At 40.1% G+C, this 6,504-nt stretch overlaps 1 long non-coding RNA gene across 2 annotated transcripts in view; it reads left to right on the top strand.

The window, feature by feature from the left end:
• The window catches only part of LOC109525578 (uncharacterized), a 30,870-nt gene extending 25,240 nt beyond the window's left edge, over window positions 1-5,630 (top strand). The window contains exons 1-3 of one of the 2 annotated variants that reach the window (XR_002170175.1): window positions 1,368-1,622; window positions 3,843-3,909; window positions 5,352-5,630. This is a non-coding gene — a long non-coding RNA (uncharacterized LOC109525578). Of the gene's footprint in view, window positions 1-1,367; window positions 1,623-3,842; window positions 3,910-5,351 lie in introns of those variants that run through there. The other variant, XR_002170174.1, reaches the window with a different exon arrangement.
• The last annotated feature ends 874 nt before the right edge of the window (window positions 5,631-6,504 follow it).

Here is a 6,504-nt window from a genome sequence, read left to right as displayed (position 1 = left end):
AAAAAAAAAAACGTGGATTTTTTTATTTTTTTTTTTTTTTTTTTTTTGGAGGGGGGGGTAGTTCTTCTCAGACAAAACTTATTTGAAGCTATAGTTAAACTGATACCAAAATATTGAAAATACTAAATTGCTCTTGGGCAGCCCAAAATGTTTTTTTTTTTCTCCCTAATATAACACAAGCAATCAGCTTTTGTTGATGTTTCCGCTTCACGTTTTAGCCACATGTCCAGTCTATGAACAAACAGAGCTCTGCTCAGCTTCTGGCAGACGTCATGGAAGCCGTAGCTCTTGACATGCATTTTTGCCTGAATGTCAAACTTGCCAACGCTGATGAAACGGTATGACATGAATGTAAAGAGCAGTGAAGCTTTGAAGCAGCCTCTCTTCCCCATGCTATGCAATTCAATATATTTCTCTTTTCACAAAAAGATAAGCAGTGGGATTTTTTTTCTTTTGTTTTTCCTTTGCCGAAGTGAAAGTGAAGGCAACCGTGACCTTAAGGTACAGCCAAGAATTTGGACATGCTGAATGGTTACACCCCATAGCAATTATACATTTATGTGATTACATTTTTATAAAGTGCTGATAATTGTATCAGCACACATAGTTCGTTCCTGTTTCCTGTTTACTTTATGTCATTTTTACTCGGACATAGTTTATTTCTGTCAGCCTGTTAGATTTGTTAGCATTAATATGTGGGATTTCCTTCCGTTGCTTAGCAACGCTACTGATCTCCTCGTACATTTTTGTAATTCCGTAGGCACAGCACGGTCCCGAGCACGTGGTCTGAAAACATGTACAGTAAACTTCGCTGTCAGCGCATGCTGAAATTGTCTCTCGATTTTGAAAGCGAGTCTCCAAGACGAAGCTCAACCGAGACTACGAATTGACAACATCGATGATTTCGACAATCATCCGTAATGGCAACAAAATCATGGCAGGGTTCGAGACCAACAGATAGAAAGATGATTGTAAACGACTTCGGGATGCGGCACATCCAAAATTTGCGAAGTCACTTTTCATTTGCTGACCAAATGTTTTCAGAGATGAAGCAGGAACGCGACAGTTGTTTGTTTCATGTCTTATAAAATCATTTTTCTTCATTCTCTATACGCATATTTGTAATTGACATGTTTATACATCTATAAATGTTCACACTGTATAATACATCATAGTTGGCGGCCATTTTATCGGAAATGGTTACAACAAACTGCCATTATAACGTACAGATTCGTTATGCCCCTCGAGTTATGTTGTTACGAGGTTCGACTATAGTTCAAAAGTGGCCTTGCCCCTTACCTGCTTAGACCCGTGTCACTCCCTCAGCTACTTTCATTCCATAGTTTGTATAAGCTGTGTGTGTCGAAGCAGTGGCAACATAGAGAAAGAAACAAACAAACAAAAAAAAAAGAGGGGGTACAGAGAAGTTGCGTGCCAAGACATTATGAAATCTCACCTAAGATGCTGGAAAAATTGCCCCCCCACAGGAAGGAGTTCCTGCTGCTACTCCTCCCTGTGACAGTCATGCTCCAGCAACATCAGGTTGATGCAGGTGAAGACAGCAACAGCGGACAGGAAGAGGAGCTACCGCAGATGCGTGCTTTTCAAACGGGGTAGAAACGGTGAGCGGGTGTAGCAAGTGCAGTACAACTGTCGTGAAGCGGTTTGTAACAATTGGATACTACAGGGACATTGAAGTGATGGTGGTAACGTATGTTAGCTATCTTCCATTACGTCTTGAGCGACTGATTCGTATTACTAATTAATCTTGATACCAATCAGTCACCATTGTTCAAGCCATGTTACATACTTTCCAAAAATGTGGCAGTCTTCGGGCAGTAGGCGGCGGACACCCTGAACCGGTTGCCAGCCAAATCTTCGAGTATTATTAGCAAAAGGTTTGGCCACATTGAATATGGGTAAGACAGTATCAGGTTCCAAAAGCAGTCCTGTTATTAGGCTCATACTTCTTTTCCTTTCGGTTTGTCCCGTTAAGGGTTGCCACAGAGTGTCATCGGTGTTCATCTAAGCGTGTCTTCTGCATCCTCCTTTCTCACACCATCTGCCCTCATGTCTTCTCTCACTACATCTACCGTATCAACCCTCTCTTACGTCTTCTTCTAGCGCTCTTGGCTGGCAGCCTCTCCCTTTTCCTGCCAGTAGACACACCAATTACTCTCTTGCTTGTATCTCTGATCACCTTGGCTGAAGTGGTCTTGTTGAAGCTCCTCCTGCCTCCCGAGAGCCCGTCTCACCACTTCTCAAAAAGCTGTACAACACTCTTCCTTTCGTAGCTTCCGCCACATGGTTCTCTGATCTGCCCTTGTCTTCTTCATCTTCCTTACCACCACCAGAGTCATTTTACGCACCACCATGCTGTCTGTCTACACTCTCCCCTACCACTACCTTACAGTCACTAATCTCCTTCAGATTACATCGTCTGCACAAGATGTAATCTACCTGTGTACTTCTACCTAAGCTCTTCTAGGTCATCCTACGGTGCCGCCCCTTCTGGAAGAAAATGTTCGCTACACCCATTTCCACCCTTTTGGCAAAGTCCACCATCATCCGTCCTTTAAAGTTCCTTCCCCAACATGATCATTAAAATCTGCACTAGTCACGACTCTTTGGCTGCCTGGCATTCTTTGAACTACTTCATCGAGCTCCTTGCAAAATTTCACTTCCGCTTTTAGTTGACACCCTACCCGTGGGGCACAACCACTAATTAGACCTAACACCCTTGATTTCAAGTTTCAGCCTGCTGACTCATCCTGACATTGTTAAAGATGCTGTAAAGTGGAAAAAAAGTCTTATAAATTTGACACATCACACTTGAGTGCCCTTAAAAAGCCTGCCAAATGTAAATGAAAAAAGAAAAATTATAAAAAGTCACACACAGTATATATGCAGTGTGAGCTATGATCTCGATAACTTGTGCTGCTATGTTTCATAAATAGTTAACTTTCCCTGAAGTGTCTGTTATGTAGACACACACACACACACACACACACACACACACACACACACACACACACCGGCACAGCGGTGATAACATCTTGGACGACCCCGCTGCCAGTCCACAGCATTTTGGAGCCTATTAGCCAACGAGCTAGCCACTAGCTTGTGTAATAAATAGTTATCCCTGAAGTGTCTCTGTGTTGTGGGCAAAGGTACGACAACACAACACGGAGTGAGGCAGTGGAAAATTGGATGGCCCCGCTGCCGATCCACCAGTCTGCGAGCCAGCAAGCATGCTAACAGATAGCTAGCGAGCCTGCTAGCTAGCCGCTAGCTCTCATCCATCCATCCATTTTCCAATCCGCTTATCCTCACAAAGGGTGCTAGAGCCTATCCCAGCTGTCTTCAGGCAGTAGGCGGGGGGCACCCTGAACCGGTTGTCAGCCAATCGCAGGACAGCTAGCTCTCATATTAAAACATAAAAAAATCGATGGCTCAATAGACACACTGCAGCCCAAATACCACATAACGCATAACACGTCAAGGAAGATGTTTTTTTTTTTTTTTTTAGCTTAGCTTCCAAGCAAACTGCATACTGTAGTGGTAGAAATTGGTTAGTTATTGTAAAAGTTATTGTTACTAAGTAAATTTATCCGAGGCTTGGGACTGGCCTACAGTATGCACTGAATTAACTTTAAGAATAGCGCGGAATCGATTGAACCAAATGAGATAAAACCACTCCATGCATGACTGTAATAGCATAGTCCAATATTATAGTGTTTTCATTATTTCAATTGGCAGTTCCAAATATTGTTATGCTAAATGTAAGTTTTCAATTTAACACATAATACATTGTAATGATCTTTCCTTCTATTCCCATCTAGTCATGGCAGGCTGTTGAGCAGTTGAGGAGAGAAAAGAGATACTACATAAACATATACAGTGCACATGGTATGTACATCTCACTACAGTAAATAGAATTATGTTTTGGTCTTTTTTTTGTCTGCACATTTCTGGTGATTTGATGTGCCAAATGAACTTTTTTTTGAGTCAAAGAATTTTAAATATCCAATGTGAAAGACGATCTATGTATCGATGGCAGATATGAAACAGTTACAGAACAGTTCAGTCCTTCTAAAAATAACACTAAAAGAATGTAGTGTTAGCCTTTAACGACAGCTGTTTCATATGTGTCATCTATATGTAGGATATTCTTTCATATTGCACATGTGAAATTCTTTGACTCCAGCAAAGTTCATTTGGCATGTCATATCTCCAAAACTGTAACAGACACAGACCAAAACACCCACAATAAAAAAAGTTTATCTCCGGTTTCAATGTATTTCTAAAGCTGAAAATCTGTATTTTCCAAATCTTGTCGGATAAACACATTTTTCTGTCATCACACGGAGACCAGATGTCCGTACTATTATACTCTAGCTACAGACATGTAGCTTCTAGCTAACATTAGTTTTAAACATTAACTTTACCACAGCACAAAACCAAGCAGGCTTACAACAGTATCCTATCATAATAATTGTTATTTATAGACTGGGTTACTGAAATATGGGTTCCTCTCTATTGCTTTTTCTCTATAGTTCAAACAGAAAATAAATATTTCTGCAGCACATAGAGGAATAACAATGAGGCAGGCAATGACATTTTGCCAGATGTTGGTGTTACGAGAGCTGAAGAGCAGCAAGTTATGAGCACCACAGAACATATTTGCAAATACGTTCAAACATATTTGCAAGTACTTTAAAATGTATTTTCAAAAACATTCAAATCTATTTGCAAATGCAGTATGTTTGAATGTACTTTTTGGCTAAATGTTAAAAACTAAAAGAAACTAAAGCTAAGCTTGATTTATTAAATTTGCAGCCCATAATTTCCATTCTGCTTTTTCCCCCCCTAATGCCATGGGGTATGCACATACGCCAGGCAGTACTATGTGGCATTATGGGAAAAAAATGCCAAATGGAGATCACGCATTGCACACATAATAATGAAACCGTAAAAATTACAAATAAACAGTGTTTACTCATTAAAGGTTCCAAAAGATTGTTATAATGTAGGCCAAATGCAAAAAAAGAAAAAAAAGGCTTAATTTTTTTTTTTTTACTTGCACATGTCCAAGTCAACGCCCCATGGCATTATGGGGAAAAAGTTTTTTTTTTTTTTTTTTACTTGTGCATGTCCAAGTCAACGCCCCATGGCATTATGGGAAAAAATTCTGTATTTTTAGCCTACAAGTACGTTCGACCGTATTGGGAAGTACCAGTACGTTTGGACATATTTGCAAATACTTTTGCATGTACTTGCAAATACGTTCAAACGTATTTGCCAGTCAAAAATATTTACTCCACATTGCCAATTCCCCTCTTCCGTACCAGAGGACTTGGGAGACCCAGAGAGAGGACACATGAAGGGGAGGAGAGACAGATAAAGATCCTGAGAGTCAAGAGGCTGGGCATGAGATCCAGCGCGAGAGACGCAGACAGTGATTATGCAGGTATGTGCATCCACAACCACTGGATCATCAGGTTTGTGATAAAAAAACAGCTGCCTGCTTCACGTTTGTGTGTGTATTAATTGATATTAAAATGAGATTGAAATTAAAATGAGATTGTTTCTTTAAAAGAGACGATACATATACTGCAACATACAGCCTTAAAAAAAAAAAGACAAATTAAAATGAGATTGTTTCTTTAAAAGAGACGATTAATATACTGCAACATACAGCCTTTAAAAAAAAAAAAGACAAAATGTTCCAACATTCAAGTGAAGATGTCAAAGTTTAGCTAATTTGCAGCCCTGTAGTTCCCTGATTAGGTGTTTGGAATACAATAAACAAATGCACTACATAATAACAAGAAAAAGAAATCATGAATGCTTGTAATAAAATAAAACAATACAAAAGTGGCACGAACACGCAAATGCAGTAAGACAACATGTGCGTGTCAATGTACGTCTTCATTTTGAACTATAGACACAAAACAATAGAGAGGACTACGCCACATTTCAGGCAGTCAGTCTATAAATAACATCATCAGAGGCTACTGTTGCAGACTTGCATGGTTTTGTGTCGAGGTTTGCTCATGCTAGCTTCAAGCATGCAATTAGTAACTCAATATGACATAAAAGCATGGCAGGTTGCAATTATAATTCATGAAGTTAGCCAACATTTGCTGATCGGTATAGTCTTAACTTGGAACCTTGCCGTCCGTGTTCTTGCTAGTTCTGACTGCCGGTTGTTGAGTGAACGATAGTAACTTCTAGCTCGTGAAGCTTGTGAAAAATAACAAAACTTATTCTTGGCCGCCGTTTTTCAGCGGTGCAGTGCATGAAAGTGTCCTGTGGTGCAACCCTGTTCAAGTTCAAGTTAAAGTCAAACGTGCTCTCTGTGCAACATACAGCATAGATGACATTTCTTTCCTCTCAACCACAGGAGAGAGATGTTAGTTGACTGCTATGTTTTTATCTTGATGGCCGCCCTTTAGCAACAATACAGGATACACACCGACGATGTTGCCCACTGCTTTCCGA

The sequence above is a fragment of the Hippocampus comes genome, unplaced genomic scaffold, assembly GCF_001891065.2.
Source record: "Hippocampus comes isolate QL1 unplaced genomic scaffold, H_comes_QL1_v1.1 scaffold335, whole genome shotgun sequence".
Lineage (NCBI taxonomy): Eukaryota > Metazoa > Chordata > Actinopteri > Syngnathiformes > Syngnathidae > Hippocampus > Hippocampus comes.
Note: the sequence above shows the minus strand (reverse complement) of the source record. Positions and strands in the feature narration are given on the sequence as shown.